Below are 17,378 nucleotides of genomic sequence, written 5' to 3'. Positions count from 1 at the left end.
TGTTCCATAGATGGCAATGTTAGTCTGTCAGTTGTAGTTTGTGTTCAGCACTAATAAGCAAACGTTAGCAGGCTAACAGACTAAACTAAGATGGGAAAAAGGCCTCTAGTAAAATAATAAGAATAACATATTTGTAAAGAACCTTTCATGCAATCTCTGCATCAGAAAGTGTTGCAATGAAGGATGATAGATATTCAAAGAACATAAACAACAACACATAACTTTAGTGATGGTAATTCAAGACTTATTCAATAAAAACTTTGAAAGCAAACACAGACCATAGGGCTTAACTAAAATCTCTGCCAGGTGTGTCTGTATGAAGCTCCATCAATCACACGTCATTCATGCCTCATTATAGAAGCAAGGGGCTTAACGTCTTATAAAAGACTTCATACAGTGTCAAAACACAAAGTGTTCGAGTGGTGGCGAGGTACAGCAGTGTGTTCACGAGTAGTTCCGTCAGCTGTTAGCTGTAGCGGTTAGCGGTTAGCCAAGCGATAAATGAGGCGCAGAACAGCGGTCGAGAGGTACTCAGCAGTGTCTGTACTTGTACTCAGTTAGCCGTTAGCCAAACACACTGTCCCAATGTAACACTGTGGAGGTTCTCACAGCACACGCCACAGTCTCTGCGTACAAATCTACCAAACAACAATACAAATACCGTGAAAAAAACATTCAAATCAGTTGCAATCATGCCCATATACAACACTACATATGATGCATAAATTCCATTAAATTACAACATAAAAAAAACCCTGCTAATCAATATTCATGTTAGCCTTCCACTAGTGTGGCTAAAGCCTCCTACTCTTCCTTACCTTTTAGGAATAATTAGAGCATGGAAGTTTAGTTTGAACCTCTAAGGACAGTAATTATTACACACTTTGAGTTGCTGTGTCATCACATGAACTAAGCGTGGCGGTCCAGTCTTTCAGTGGAGTAACGCAAACCTGTCCGCAAGAATGTGTATAATGTCACAGCTGTCTGGCACTTTACAGTGTACCCTAAGGTGCATCTACTAGTCTGAGTTTCCAAGTAGAGCTAAAACATGTTGGACAACTGGGATTTTAAGGATGTATTGGTTCACTGTTTTAATTTTCCAGAAAACACGACATGGACATGAAACTAATGGTGTGTGAATTGATATGCAAACCATCGCCTAATTACGCAGCAACATATTTAGCATTCATTTTAGTTGTGTTTCTATCCTCCTACCAAATGTAAGTCCAGTATTCAAACTCTTTCAGTGTGTTTTGTCTCAAGCTGTCTGTTTATTGTTCGATGCTGAGCAGGTAGTGTGTTCAGAGATCATTATATTAAATAGTATATTGTTATAGGAGAACAGCTGCCTGCTCTGAGAGCTGAGGGATGATTGTCTGTGGGTCTATCACAACAATAAACCCATTTTATGTAGCATTTAGTCATTTCATTCACCGTTAAATTAAAATGTTATTTTATAAGGTGATGCTGCTTTCATATTTAGTTTTAGTTAATAAACACAACTAGACTCAAAATTTAAGGCACAAATTGTTCTCAACTCCACTCTAAAATATGTACAGTGAGCATATGGTCTGGGCTGCAGTGGTGAATACTATACAGCATAAACAGCTTGATCAGCATACAATAGCATCTTTATCATGCCAGGCAGTAGAAGATTAATAAGGTGATGTGTTTCGACTGTAATTGACCCAGTTAATGAGACCCTTGTTTTGTGGTTTCCTCCCCCGTAACCAACTGTGAGGGTGCTCAAAACAAGTGCCAAAAACTCCCATCTCTGCCAGATGAAATTGGCTTATTAATTCCAATTATACTGATCATTGAACACTCAAATGAAAAATGAAGACGTTTCAACTTGACTAATTGGCCCCAAGAGTGAGCGTATGTTTGAGCGTGTGTGTGAAAGAGAGGAAGGCAGAACGAAAAAAAAAAAGAAATGACTGTGGGACAGAGAAGGAACTTTTCAGTTGTTAGATTACACTGTAATGTGATGGTGGAGGAAAAAGAGCATGGAACCTAAAATGCAAGGCCTGGGATTTGGGCTAATTCTCTCTCTTGCTCTCTTTCCCTCCCTCTTTCAAACAAACAAACTCTTCCATGTTGTGTATATTATTGTTAGAAAAATAATTCGAACGTAACCGTAGTGTGGTTCATTTGCAGGGCAAGCATGATTCAACCCAGTTTAGGAAGGGAACCATAACGCAAGGGAGTATGGGACATCTGCGAGGGCATTTGTTTAGATGGAGTGAGGTAAACAACAGGTTTATATGACTGAGTCCAATGTTTGCTCGACATGAAGGTCAAAAAGAACATACAGAATATGTTAAAGTCCACAAATATAGTGATGTTCAAGAAGTAATTTGAGATATGCTGAAACGGAAGGAATTTGCGCACACCAGGCCCGGGGTGGGTAATCGGGAGAATCGGGAGAGTTCCTGGCGGGCCGCTTCACTTCCAGGCCGGTTGCGAACTTTATTTGTTGTAGTTAATCGATCTTCTCTTAAAGTGGGCTACACACGTTCTGCATTCTGACACCGCAGCCTCTGCATGAGTTATACCATGAGAGGATGTTCACCCCTCCCAAATAGAGTTGGTTCAGTCCATTATGGAACCAACCAACTTTATTTGGAGGGGGGGAGGGGGGGGGACGAAGTTCTCCCCCTTTCCAAATAGAGTTGGTTCGGTCCGTAGCTGTCTTTTCCAAAAGGTTTTCTCAGATAGGCAGCCGATAGCTGGGCCGGCCCGACTGCAACGATACGCGTCAGGGAGGATGGACGGAGGAAGAGGGCAAGAGAGGCTGAAAAAGTCAGGTTGAAAAACAAATGATCGGCTAACATTGTAGCCTTGATTAATATTGTTGTGGCGTTGTCAACCTATTCACAAGCAAAATATGACATTGAAGTGCTTGTATCTTGTACTAACAGTGAGTTGCTGGCTTCACACATTACCAAGTACACGGACATAAAACTAAGTAATTAATAAATACACGGAGAAATGCTTGTACTTTAGGGTAAATGGTTACGATACGCCGTTAACAGATTACACTGCGCATGTGCGACTCGCCAATTTTTGGCGTTTTGACAAAAGCCAATCTCAGTGAAGTCTCCAGCAGGTGTCTGCTGTTCCGTCTCTCAAAACCGGAAAAAAACCTAATCTCAACATGGAGAGTGAACTGAGAGCGTCCGTATCAAGTCTACAACCCCGTTTTAAAAAGATGTGTAGAGGAAAGCAGCTCACTGCAGCACTAATACTGATTCAACCTGATGCTCACACCGATCATCTGCACTCGTTCTGTTTTGTTTTGCAGTTTGCTTTTAGTTTTCCAAAATGAGCTATTTAGTAGTAAGTACATATTATTTATTTGTCATGTCTGTTAATTGTGTATGGATGTGCACTGCCTAGGAAGTAATGATTACAATTTATTTATTTCTGCTCTTGTTAATTTGTCGACCTATCCTTGTGGAATAGTGGAGTATTTTTTGTTAACTTCTTATCTTAAGTGGTTATTATTGTTGTATTTAACCTTTACATTATTTGTTGGACTATGGTATTAATAAAACAAAAAAATAAGATAGTAAGAGCTAAACTGTTGCTTTGTTTATCCGGGCTAAAAAGTGGCCCCACTCCGGCCCTGGTGCACACAGATCAGTGCTGAGTCAAAGTGAAAACAACTTTGGCTCATCTCCTTCCCACACACCCGACAGCAAATATGTTTTTATTTGGTTCACTTTAACTTGTGCACATAGAAAATGAACCAAATCTGACTTTGAACTAACCAAATGAACTGTGGCTAGTGGAAGTGCCCTGAGAGTTGGTGGCTCTGGACCCCAGCTCCTCTACAGTGTGGCCCTTTAGCTACATTTCTATGAAACAACAATCTTGATTATCCAGGATTGTGGTTACAGTTTTAACCATTTAAATAAAAACAAACATGTTACTTGGTTAGGTTTGATACAAATTGGATTGGTTCAGTAAAAAATCATGGTTTGGAAAAAAAAATGTTTCCCTTGAAATGTAATAGACGCTGTAGTTTTTTTTGGATTGTATATCCAAAATTGTATATATTTGGATTGTTGATATATTTGATATATATATATATATATATATATATATATATATATATATATATATATATATATATATATATTCATTATCACTTCTTAATATGGACGCAGGTCTTCTGACAGTAGTTTACAATCCAGCAATTTGAGGTTCAATGGCAGAAAAGTCTGGCTCATCACAGACGACAGACCCCACAGCAAGACACACCACAGAGAAGCTATTCACAGCAACAGAGAGACAGGCAAAGTGTTGGGCTGTTTATTTAGTTTTGGGGTTGGGACACAGAAGAGAGCTGCTCGGAAATGACACACATCCACACGTGCACCTAAGAAAATATACACACGGAGTACATACACAATGCTGTTAGGCCTCAGCTGCAATATGCAGTGTTGGCAGGCTGGTGGCCAGAGAAAGAAGTATCTGTTTCAATTGAGAGAATGGTATTATAGAGATGATGTCACCAAACTGTGCACAGCAAGATTACCCCCAAAAGACCCTGATTCTGAATCATCATTGAGCGACAACGGGCATTTGGGATCAACTATGTTTGAAGTTTACATTTGTGTGTATGTATCAGTGGCGGGCCGTCAAGGCCCACTCGGCCTTCTCTGCTGGCCGAAACAGAATCACAAAGTTATAGCTATTTTATCATTTAAAATATTAAATATAAAATATGTTTTTTATAATTAAAAGTTATATACATTTTATATGTTAATGAAATTGTTTTTTACAAATGCACTACATATATTATATTTATTTTTTTCCTATTGGCTTATGTTCTCATCTCATTGAGCAGCTCCTGTCTCTTCCTCATGGCTTGCTGTCTGCTGGCACTGGCCTAGAACGCTGTTTAACGCTCTTTATCCAATCAGATCTCACCTCTGTTTCTCTGTATGTCTCTTTCTCTTCTCTCTCTCTCTCTTGTCTCTCTCCGCCGGTTAAACAGCGAAGGCCACTGGGCTGGCGATTCCTCACAGAGAGAGCAATAGACCCTGCACACACACTCCTTTAGGTGGCGCTGTAGGCAGCTAGTCAAGTTACTTGCGCTACTTTAAATTGTAGAAGAAGAACACTATAACTTGTAGAAAAGAAGAGAATCTCTAGCTTGAGACTATCCCCTATGGACTCTGTGTAAGACTTACCTCCTGGCGGCGCACCTCACCTTGCTGGTGAGACACGCGCGACAGAAACTGGAAAGCAGGCCTGCGTAGCTCGCTGTAAACTGTGGGATGCATAGTATGTTCAGCTGATATTCCAGTGCTGTTCTCGGCTGCATTGTTGCGCATTCGACAGTGAATTTAAATCTGCACGCTTCTTTCATGTGAAGCTTCCAATTTATTCGACCAAAGACTGTTGATTTGTGCTATTTTTTTTTTGAAATGTTGTTTTGCTCAGAAGCATCTTTGTCTCTTTCTGCCCTCTCCTTTGTCTGGTTGAACCATTTTTTTTAGGTACAATAAACAGTTTTTCTCGAACCCTTCATACAAAAGAACATGTATTTTTAAAGGACCTTCACTCTACCACCTATAGAGTAGCTCTAAGCCATCTGAGTGTAACAATTCAAGCTTTTTTGAATATATATATATATATATATATATATATATATATATATATATATATATATATATATATATATATACACTGGATGACTTGAAGCTTCTGCTCCACTGATGGATAAAAACACATTGTCACATCTGTCTGGAGCACTCGGGAGACTAAAGATTTCTCATGTTTTTTCATGACACATTCCACATTGCTTTTTTCTCTCTTTTAATTACGTCACCTCTTTGTGCGTCTTCTTCTGGTCATGACACTCTTTATAGAATTGTCACCACCAACTGTTTATCTTGATGAACTATCTCCTAATAGTTGCAGGGCGACAGAGCATGGAAACAAACATGGATTCAAGTTTTCTTTTGCTGATTTCTAAGAAATGAATTAGAGATTTTTGAGATTTGAAGATTTAGACGGAAAAGAGAAAGAATACTGCTGGATATATGTGTTATTCTCCAGCTACACAATGTTCCATTTCTGCTAGTTTAATGAGAAGTATGCATAATCACCTGACTAAGTTCACAATGTGTTTGCCTTTTGCTACCAATGATTTCGTCTGTTTATCTCTCGGGTCAGCTGTGATTGTATGTAAAAGTCTTTCTCTCCATTGTATACTTGTTTACTGTTTCTTTGCTCTTAGGCATCTGTTGCAGCCCATCCAAACCACTCCTACAACAGTCAATCCAGAAATTATAATTGGCTAGTTTGATAGACAGAGTGGATTATGTGCATTATTGCAACACTGATGAGGATCCTCCGCCACCACCATTAATATGATGATTCTGTTGTTCTTACTCCCAGAGACATATAATCTTAAAGCCAGACAGTATGTGGGTGTCTAGAATATGATTATAGGCTTTCATTATACACATTAATAGAATGGAGTGCTGAAGCAAGTGGGAGAGGAGGAGGACCGCATCTACAGAATGCTGAACGATGGAGGAAATACCAAACACTGTTAATACCTACAAGAACAGAGAAAAACAGAACAGTACGAGTGCTAATAAAGAAAAACTGAGATGTATTGTTGGAAAATGAGAGAGAGGGAGATGCAAAGGAAAGACAGATGGTGAAAATGAAAGTAGAATAGAGGAGGAGAGGCATTGAATCCACCTGAGGAGAAGTCAACCAAAGTGACTTCTCCTTAGATATGGGTGAATCCATTTATTCTGGTAATAGCTGCTCTTATCAACCACTGACTCACTTTAAAGGCACAATGTCATTTTCCTAATGCTCAAACAACTGCTTGCAGCTGTGAACATGGCCACCTCCAGTGTTCCCTGCTGGCACTGGTATCAAATGCTGGGCTGAAAACCAGCATGCTGTTCCTGACAAAACCCTCACTTATCTCTGTTCTTTCTTTTATCATCAGTGGGATCAGCTTACAATATACTTTCCATTGCTTACCACACTCTAACACAGACCAACAAATACATGCAAGGTTGATAATCTGTAAAACTGGGTTCTGTAAGTTGCTCATTCAAATTCTTGTTGAGAGTCGGATAAGAAGATCAATATCGATGTCATGTCTGTCCGATACGAAGCGCTTGCAAGGAGACAGCATGCTGAGCTCAGCACAAAGACTGGAGGCTGATGGGACCAGCCCATCGCCCGTCAGAGTCTGAAAAAGGTCTGCCCTTCATTCCAGAGCTGTTAAAAATGTACCTGCTGGACTATCTATATTATACACTTCTCATAATTAGTAAATTCAAAATAATTGTCTTATATTTACTTTTATTGAGTTGTATCTTTTTCAGGATACCTTAATGAGACATTGGCAATCCTGGAGGTGAGGACATTACCTCAGCATGTGGTTGAGACAGAAGCTGGATATGCAAGAGTTTGGATGTGTCCTCTCATTATATGCTGCTGTTTAACTGAGCTACAATAACATTAACTTGTCCAAAGGGAGCTAACTTTAGCTTGGAATGCAACACAAAGCAAAGTTGCATTGCACACAAGAGCCTCAGTGGTAGAGCAGGGTTGTACTTCAATCAAAGGATCCCTGGTCGATCCTCCGCCGGCTCCGCTAGTCCATGTTGATGGGCAAGACACTTTAACCCCAAAATTGTTCCCATAACTGTTCCTAAGGTGTGAATGGGTGTGTGTGTGTGTGAATGTTAGTTACTCGTGGAACCTTGGCCTCTCCTACTCTCAGTGTATGAATGGGAGTGAATGTGTGAATGATGACATAGTGTTAAAGAGCTTTGAGTGGTCGGAAGACGAAAGAAAACGCCGTACAAGTACAGTCCATTTGTCATGTCAAGTGTTTTGCCAATCAAGGCATGGAGCCATTTGTGTTTAATTCTCAATTATCTATCGGTTTTAGGTCCAGGTCCGGATACAACGGCGTCTGGCTATTAGTGACCCCAGGCTGCAGAGGCCTGTGGTAAATGTCAATGAACATTCAGTCTTTCAATCTAGTGGCGGTAAAGTTAATAAGAATGGTAGAGGCAGAGCCTTCTGGTCCGCATGGGCTGTTACCTTATGGTCAGTCAGTTGAAGAGTAGAACATGCTTCATAAATTTGAAATTTATTTAATATTTAGTTTGTTTGCTACAAGTTTCAGTGCACAATCTCTTTAAAGCATGGATTGATAAACACCAGGCCGGGCATATTAGAGAGCACTAAATTACTGTTGAGATATTTCCGTTCTTTACTTGAAACATTATATAATTAATACAACATCATGAAGCAGTGGACTCAAGCCTGAAGGAATTATTGAGCAGCACAAAGAAGCCTGTTGCTATTTTTTTTTAACCAATTTTACAACCAAAACATAAAGCAATAGGTACATTTTGAGGCTCTTGGTGAGCAAGTTATCAGAGACTTAAAGGGACCAGACCAGTGTCTGCATTTAAACCAAAACAATATAATCTAACACTGTCTTACAGCTTCAGTTAGTGCCATTCATTTACCAAAGCATGCAGACATATTTTTTTAAAGAAATTGTAATATTTCGCAGAATTCTTCCTGCCGGTACAGAAGATCTCGTAAAGCAACATTTTATCCTCTGACTACTTCCTGCAGTGGATGTATCCGTTCCTTCTGTGTAACCCATGGGGTGGTCTGGCCATCTGGCTTGCCAGGCAATGTCCCGGTGGGCCAACCTGCTTTTCACACCGAAACAACGCTACATGTGTATTGTTTTGTCTTAACAGCTCATAAAACAGGTAGTTTGGCCTGTTGTTTTTCTTTCTTAATTGACACTGGATTGGCACAACCAAAGATTTAACCTCCCCCCCCCCACCCCTCATCCCTGGGTTCAGTTCTTCATTTAGAGAATCTGCAGAAGACTCTAAATGCAGTGCATAGAAATCACGAGGCCAAACGAAGACAGGCCCTTCGGCAGAATGGGCCCGCTGTCCAAATATTTCATGAATTGCCCCGGACTTTTCGGACCCTTTTAGCAAATTGCTGCTTAGAGTAATCTCCGTCAGCAGCTCCTCTGGCAGCAGGCAGGCAGTTACTATGGTTACAGGTGCTGGCGTCGCCAGGTGGTTTTGTCGTAATGTAAGCACATGAGAATCACCACAAAAAGCTTAATATGCTTAAATCTGCAACAGTCTCTTCTTAAAGTAACAGCCTGTCAAAGTAAAAGCAGGTATCTGTGTGACTCTCACACACTTTACACTCCGCTGTGTGCTTTTATGGTTTGTTCACACCAAACGTGTCTATCTAAATAACCACTAGTTCTGCTTTATACTTGTGTAAATTCCACATACGTCGGAACATCAAACTCCATCATGTCTGGGTTCATAATATTATCCATGGTCCCACAACAGCGTCTGAATGACAGCAAGTTTGCTTCAGCAACGGCGGGTCTGAACATCTCAACGCTGATTGGCTGACGCAATTATGACTCACGAGTTTTTGTCTCCGGAGTAGGGAAATTTCAACCTGCGCATATTTGTTGTCACGTGCAACGCTCGGTTCGCTCCGCGGCAAACTCGCTGTTCATACCACCTCTAACTCGTCTGTCGCGCTGCCCGCCGGAAAATACACGTCTACGCGACCTGACACACCCGTGCATTGACTTTGCATGTGATCTGGTTGCGCGACAAAATCTTGTCACGTTTGATGTGGACACACCATTAGTGTCCACTAATGGGTGGCAGCGGCGGACGCTGGGACCACTGACAATGCTGCGCTATTTGATGCATTGGGAGTGAATAAATGTAGGAAGGTAACATCAAATCAATTATGACAAAGTTGCCTGAAGAAACTTAAAAACAAGAAAAAGTAAAAAAAAAAAAACAGTTTGTACTCATTATAGTACATTTATATGTTGAGAAACTTTTGTGTCTCTGAGCCAACATGACTCCTCCATCCAGCCCAAGTGGGACTATTCTTGGGATAGCAAAAAGCTGCGTGAGATTGTTTACCAAATATTGACACTTGGAAGATAAATTATTCAACCCTAATTGACTTCTCCTTGAATAATTGATGCAGGGAGGAGAGGGTTTGACCAGGAGGAGGAGGGGAAAATAGTTTGCACAGCTTGACCATGTGAACCAGACTCTGCAAACCAAACTCACAGGGTGCAGACTTTAATACGAGCAGACAGGTGAGTGTACATGGAAAACAACCCCCCGCCGCTCAGCCGTCTGCCTGTCTGCCTGCTCACCCAATAAAGCAGGCCAGATTATTGTAGATCTGAAACAACAAACTGTCTACTTGAGACTGTTGACTGAGATTGTGTTGGTAGTTGCGGCCAGTTTAAGCAGTTTTTAGTTCATTTGTTTGTGCAAACCAGCTTTTACACTCATCTGTCAGTACTGGTACCCTAATGACCTGCACATATTTTCTGTTCTCCAGACCGAACTGTCTTTCAGATGAAAACAGTCTCAATTGCTTTCTAAGTGTGTCTCACACTTGTTCTGCTCTATATGCAAAGTCAGAAGCAGAGATGAAGGGATTGTATGTGCTCCATTGAAGTTGGAGTTTCTCTGAGATGCTGTGAATAAGAGACCATGCTGCTACAACTACGTTTTGTGACCAACAGCCCTATCTACATGCTGGTGTGTACTTATTCTGGCCTGTTTCTAATGGTTTGGGCCTAGCCCCTTAGCTTCAGTGGAGGGATGTATCAATGCACCAGTACACAGTGAAGATTGGCGAGGGCATCTTCTGTTTAGAAAAGACAAAGCTTCTGTGAGCTAAAGCAGCTCTGGAATTAAATACTTTTCCTAGCTTGGTGTGGAGGACGTTGACTGGACTGCACAGAACCCTCACCTCAACTCCAACCAACACTTTGGGAGTTACTGGAATTCTGACTGCAAGCCAGACCTGACAACATGACATCAGTGTTGGACCTCACGAATGAACTTGTGGCTGAATGTGAACAGATCCCTGCTGTCAGCTTCCAACATCTGGTAGGAAGCCCCACACATGGAGGGTGGATGCTCAGCTTAGGCCCATGCCGCATTTTACACTTTGTAAACAATAACAATGTACGTAACTGTGAAGCTGAGAGCCGTACCTTGTAGAGCTAGATGAGAGCAGATCGTAGATGAAACCAAAACAAACTGACTTGACAGATCCGTGTGCTATCAGTGAATGGATGGAATACCATTGCAAGTGGCCCAATATGGGCTGGCCAAATGCATACATACATCAGAGCTACCAACTCTCAAGGTTTCGCCGCGTGACACACGCTTTTGCATGTTTTCACACGCCCTGACGCCACACAACCAATTTCTAACGGCAAAAAAAAATATCTCCCGGTAGGTCTTCCATGAGGAGCTCATCTGCCAATCAAAAAAAAAAGAAACGGGCTACACAAATAGCCAATAAGAAAAACGTATCTTTTGTATCTGGGCAAGATGTAATGACAGGGACTGGAGCTGTCCGGCGACGCGTATTTGTTGTCAACACATTTGATCACCAGCGTTTCCGTTCAACGCTTGACTGTGTTAACTCGTGACTCGACAGACACATGGCTGTCCTTGTAGAAGTCTTCAAACTTTTCTAAAAACAAACTTATGTGGGTTTATTATCTCTAACAAAACCACAGATGCATTTGTGTCAAAGGTGTGAATAGAGCTGTTTCGTTCAGGAGACCCTAAGTGTCCTTTGGGCCGCTCACAGTAAGCGTGACATTGTGACACGAGCCGTTAGTAACACGTCAGTAGCACAGTAGTGACGTAATTAGTCAGTCAAATTAATGAAGTTGTTTTGTTGCCTGAACCTTTCCATTAAGACAGAAGTTTACTTTGAAAATACATGAGGTATCGCGAGGAAACAGAATAAGAGGTAACTACAGCGCCACAGCTGGAAGCTTCGGCCCTGAATGTCAGTAGCGTGTGTGAATAGCTTCATAATGACTTTCAGCTTATTTGTTTAGTTATCTTGCCGCAACTTTACTGTCCTGGTTCATAATCTCCGCTCTCATCGCAGACAGCTGTTTGAGTGAGACATCTTTGATGAACCACTGTTCACTAGCTGCTCAGCACCGAGAGCAGACAGACACAGGTAGTGACTAGCTGCTAAACATAAGGCAGCATTTAGCAGCTGAAGAGACAGATATGCTTTTAGCATTTAGCAGCTGAAGAGACAGATATGGTTGTCTGTCTGTCTGTATGATAACTGCTATCAGTAGTATGATAACTGCTATCATAAAACCTATGGTTGGCTCTTTTGCGCTCACAACATATGCACCGAGTCCACCTGGCAGTGGACCCGGACCACCTTCTAAGCGGCCTGGGTTTGGTTGTGGGACCCGCTCCATGTAAACGCAAACGAGCTGAACAAACTAGACACACGGTTTGAACCAATGCACACAGGTTGGCTGCACCCTTAATCGTGGTCATGTAAACAGTGTGCGTCATTGGTGCAATGCACAAGTCACAGTTTGACCTTTTTGTTTCTTTTACAGTCAACGGCAATGAAGGCAACTGGCAAATGATGTCAGAAATGCTTTTGTGAGTCAAGTACACACGCACGCACACACACACACACACGCACGCACGCACACACGCACGCACCCTCCCTCCCAGGCTGGTTGGTACACTGATGCCATTCAAGGCGGGGAAAGATGAGAGGGTAAGCTCTATCGACCATACGGGGGAGAAGTGGGATACCTTAGCTCTCCCTCTCTCTCTCTCTCTCCCTCTCTCTCTCTCTCTCTCTCTCTCTCTCTCTCTCTCTCTCTCTCTGTCTGAGTCGCCAGCCACAATGAGGTTCCCACACACGAGGCATTGGGTTTGAGTCTCAGCCTCGCCTCCTCGCCTTTCACTATTCATCTTCAACTCTGATAAGGAGGGAGAAAGAGACGGGGAGAGGGGTGGGAGAGCGAGGGAGGGAGGGGCGGGGGGGGGGGGGGGGGGGGAAAGTGGGAAGCATTAGGGTGAAAGAGAAGCAAACTCAGTGAAAGGAAATGGACTGGCACTTGGAAAAGACAGAAAGAAGGAGAGTGGTGAAAAAGGAACGTGAGGAAGAGAAACTTAGAGATTAGAGTGGAGGGGAGAGAGAGAGCCGTGTAAAGGTGAGGAAGAGGGGGAGTGTGAGAGAAGAAAGGATGAAAGAGGCAACAGGACCATTGCAGTTTGTGTGTGTGTGTGTGTGTGTGTGTGTGTGTGTGTGTGTGTGTGTGTGTGTGTGTGTGTGTGCGTGTGTGTGAGCACATATACAGGGACACACACAAGGGCCAAACAGGAACACATCGGGAGACACACAGGAACACACAGGGAGACACACAGGAACACACCACACACAGGGACACACACACAGGGACACACAAGATGACAACATGCTCACATATCTGCTGTTCATACTAACTCAGTCTGGTCCAGTCCAGGCTGTCTCGCTGCAGAAGCCCTTCAACTAGGAGGAAGCTACTTAATGGCTCGTTCCCTGTTTTGCTGTAGTAAGTGACAGCATTGCCATCAATGTTAGAAACAGGATTCCTACATGTATCAAATAGTCTGGCTGAGAAATCCATTTGACCGATAACTAAGCAGAAAAGGACCTGTTTGGTGTTTTTTTTTTTTTTTTTTTTTTGGAGTGTTGAGCCTCCAGGACTTACAGTGTTTCACAAATGTTTTAAAAGGTGTTTCTGACAATAGTTGTGAAATTTACAGAGGCCATATGTGTAACTTCCAGTGGTTCAAATGAAGCCTTCAGCTCGGTTCACAGCCGTGAAAGAATACCTATGACAGAGTAGATTGAGCAGTGGTCATCTCAGGTCCGTCTCTGTAAAAAGCAGACTGACCTGCCTCCTCAGCACCGGGGCTGACGGGTCTTGAGAGACTGTGGATGAAAGTGTACAACTTCTCTTCAGAGCTATTAGCAACTGAAACCTGGGGACCGGAGGAAGTGGAGCAACCCTGTTGCCACGCCAACCTACCTCCACTAACAAGAGAAGGCACGCCTCGTTCAAGCAGCGGGTATCAGTGGTTTCACAATTTACAAACAATAAAGAGCCTAGATATTGACATAAATACAGCCCTAGCTCCTAGGCTACGTTCCATAGTTTGGTATGTGCAGGCAGCCAGCCCACGAGGGACTATTTTATTGGGAACATTAATATTTATTATTCAAAATAAAACTATTTCACTGGAATGTGACTATAACGGTCTTATTGCTATACTTGATAACCACTAAATAAAAGCAATATAGCTTATGGAAGGCATTATTACATCGCAGCTGAGGGGCGTGGTTTGGCCCGACAAGGAGCAGATTTTGACGTTCAATCGATAAAAAAATATGTTTTCCTTAAATTGGCATAGATGATGTAGGTTGTCGTATGACAATGCCATTTATTAAGACAAACATGCCAATAGTTTTACACCTGGCATATAGAGTATGTGATGGTGACACGTAAGACTGCTAGCAGAGGGAAACATGGTGTCAAGGTTTTTTCAAACCTTTTTTGGAGGAGGGATTTCATGCAGAACCCTGAACGTCAACTGAACAGTATTCTCCACATGGTATCTTTGCACACACACATTAAAAGAATCACACTCTCCACACAGACAGGCGTCTACACTCAGACACATGACATGAACGCATGCGCACCCACAAATAAATCCACAGGCACCCAGACACCGAGAAGACACTCCACGTCCTCTCCCACACAGACTCCCACAGAACAGCAGTCCTTCTGCTCAAGTGGATTAATCGCCACAATGCCGCCCTTTATTCCTGGTGGAATGTGACTTTTTGGGAAGAGGGTAGCCCCGCCCCCCCCGACACACACACACACACACACACACACACACACACACACACACACACACACACACACCCGTCTCAGGAAAAACCTTTAACTATTTTCACTTTTTAAAAACAAAATCATCAATCAAGGCAGGTGGGCGGCTGTCAGGGGGCCAGGAATGCCCCACTTAGCCGTCACATGGTGGTGATTATTGTGTTCATCAGCCGTGGGTATGACAGAGCGCTCCAAATAATGTGTCTATTGTCTCTGCGGGCAAGCAACGCTGCTATTGATTAAGCCATCCGCAAACAAGGACTCCAGACAGACGGTTTCTCTCTTCTATTGGCGTTCAAATTAAAAGTATATTAATGAAAAACAATACTTTGGACGTGAATATGAGCAGAGTCACAGCGTGAGCAGAAGGTGAGGCGGCTGAAATAAAGATGTACTATTGATCGGAGGAGCTAATTTTGGGGGAAGTGATGAACACATATCTTTTACACAAGAGCACCTGGAGGGTGGGAGATGCATCAGGGAATATTTCTCCTAATGAGCGGCCGCAGCAATGGCCAAATTGCACCCGTCATAAAAACTGTATTTTTCATGCCGGCCCGCTAATGACCGGCTAACTGGAATATAAGAAAAAGGACGTGTGTTCCAATTTGCTTGTCACACTGTTTGCCACAAATCACCTGCAGACATCGAGCAGCAGAAAAACACTTTTGTTCCAGTTGCATGAGACAAGAGTGACACAACAGCTTCATTAGGAAATGAAGTAAAAACAGCAGCTTCATTAGGAAATAAAGCTGCTGCTTTATGATTCTGTGATGACATGTTGAGCTGAACACCTGTTTACTCCAGCAGTGCGCTCGGGGGCTTCATGCTTCACCTGACATGAGACACCTGAATAATAGGATGGAAGTCACGTAAGCATCAAATTAAAAGAGGGAATCTTCTTTCAGTATTTTTAGCCTCCATGTGCCCCAACTGTGTGCAGGCTCTACCCACAATCCATCACTTTCACTTACTTAGCTTTTTACTCACATCGCATGAGTCACAAATGGAGTAAATGAAGAAATCACCAAGTTAAACAGCCAAGTAAATGTGCCAGTTTGGCTGCACACATTATGTGTGTGTGGGAGTTAGCAGCCTGGATCAGACATCAAATTGTGTTAATATTAAAGTAGCACAGTGGATGGACTCTAATGGCACTGCTATACACAATAAGAGAGCATGAACGTAGATATAATAAATATATACACATTCAAAGATTACAATATAAGTACAACATTGAATGTACAATATCTAAGCTAAAAGCCCTCTAATATTTGTGTTTATGTTTGTTGTAAAAATATCAGATTTAGATTTACTGAGGAAGTGGGTGGTCATGTTCTATATTCAAATAATTTCTACTGCCATATTAGATACTAAAGAATGAATGGTGGATGAGCCCACTTCCGGAACAAAAACAAATTTAAATTCCCTTTAATCATTCCCCTTAGTCCACGAGGCCGATGACCCAATTACTTTACCAAGAACTCAGAGAAAACCCTCTCCTTATAATTTAACAATTGTATTGCATCGTAATCACATGCTCATTAGATCAAATTGCATGCTTTTTCTATCATTTAAAAAAAGGCTAGAGGTTATGTATGTATTATCTTAAAATGAGAAAGCATTAAAATTGACAAAGCAATTGACATTAATTGGAAAAAAAAATCCTCAGACACTTTAAACATGGTTCTTGAAATAGTTATCATAAAGCTTATTAAATAATATCTCATTAATTTAATAATTGAAAGGGAATGTAAAGGGAAAAGATGCCTCCAATATTGTTGAATGCTCTTGAGAGACGGTCCTTGTCATCGTTTTCTCATCCCAAATCGCATTAAATTTTCAGAATTGCCACACTCCTTTTTGTAACATTTTCATGAAGACAAACACACACCTTCACACACGCAGGCGACCTCAACCTCTGAGAGTCTTTTTGTGGACTGGCCGGCTGACAGAGTGACTGCAGCGAGCTATCGGGTGCAATGTCAGTGAAGATGTATCATAAAATAACAACTAAATATCTGCCACCTCGCGGTTGTTAAACCCACAATTCTGTCAGTCGGTGTATTTGTGCCAGCTAGATTATGTGCTAGCAGACCGTGTTCACTCATGAACATACAGATGGCATGAATAACGATTAAACGACAAATCCGAATCTGATGTATACAAGTCAAGACCTGCTGTTGTCAGAGAGCATTATCTGTGCTTATCTCTGTCATGTGTTAGCTTGTTACAGCCCTAATAGATTAGCATACAGGCTACACCTCTACACACAACACAAGTCAACCTCAGCAGTGATGATTGAGCATGCGTGTGACTTCAGAGTGTATACATATCTGCCTTTTCCATGTGTGTGTGTGTGTGTGTGTGTGTGTGTGTGTGTGTGTGTGTGTGTGTGTGTCTCCCTGCCACCAGCATCCAGCAGCGGGGGATCAGTGGACCAGATGTGTGTGATTTATGGAGTGGCAGAAGCTGCGGTGGAGAGGCCTCCAACGTGTTGAATGTTATTAGCCACAGATGGAGCTGTGTTCGCACCCAACAGCGTTCACACACA

The sequence above is a fragment of the Clinocottus analis genome, unplaced genomic scaffold (assembly GCF_023055335.1).
Source record: "Clinocottus analis isolate CAN_PGR_092001 unplaced genomic scaffold, fCliAna1.0.p SCAF_12, whole genome shotgun sequence".
NCBI classification, from domain to species: domain Eukaryota; kingdom Metazoa; phylum Chordata; class Actinopteri; order Perciformes; family Cottidae; genus Clinocottus; species Clinocottus analis.
This window is presented reverse-complemented; position numbering follows the sequence as displayed.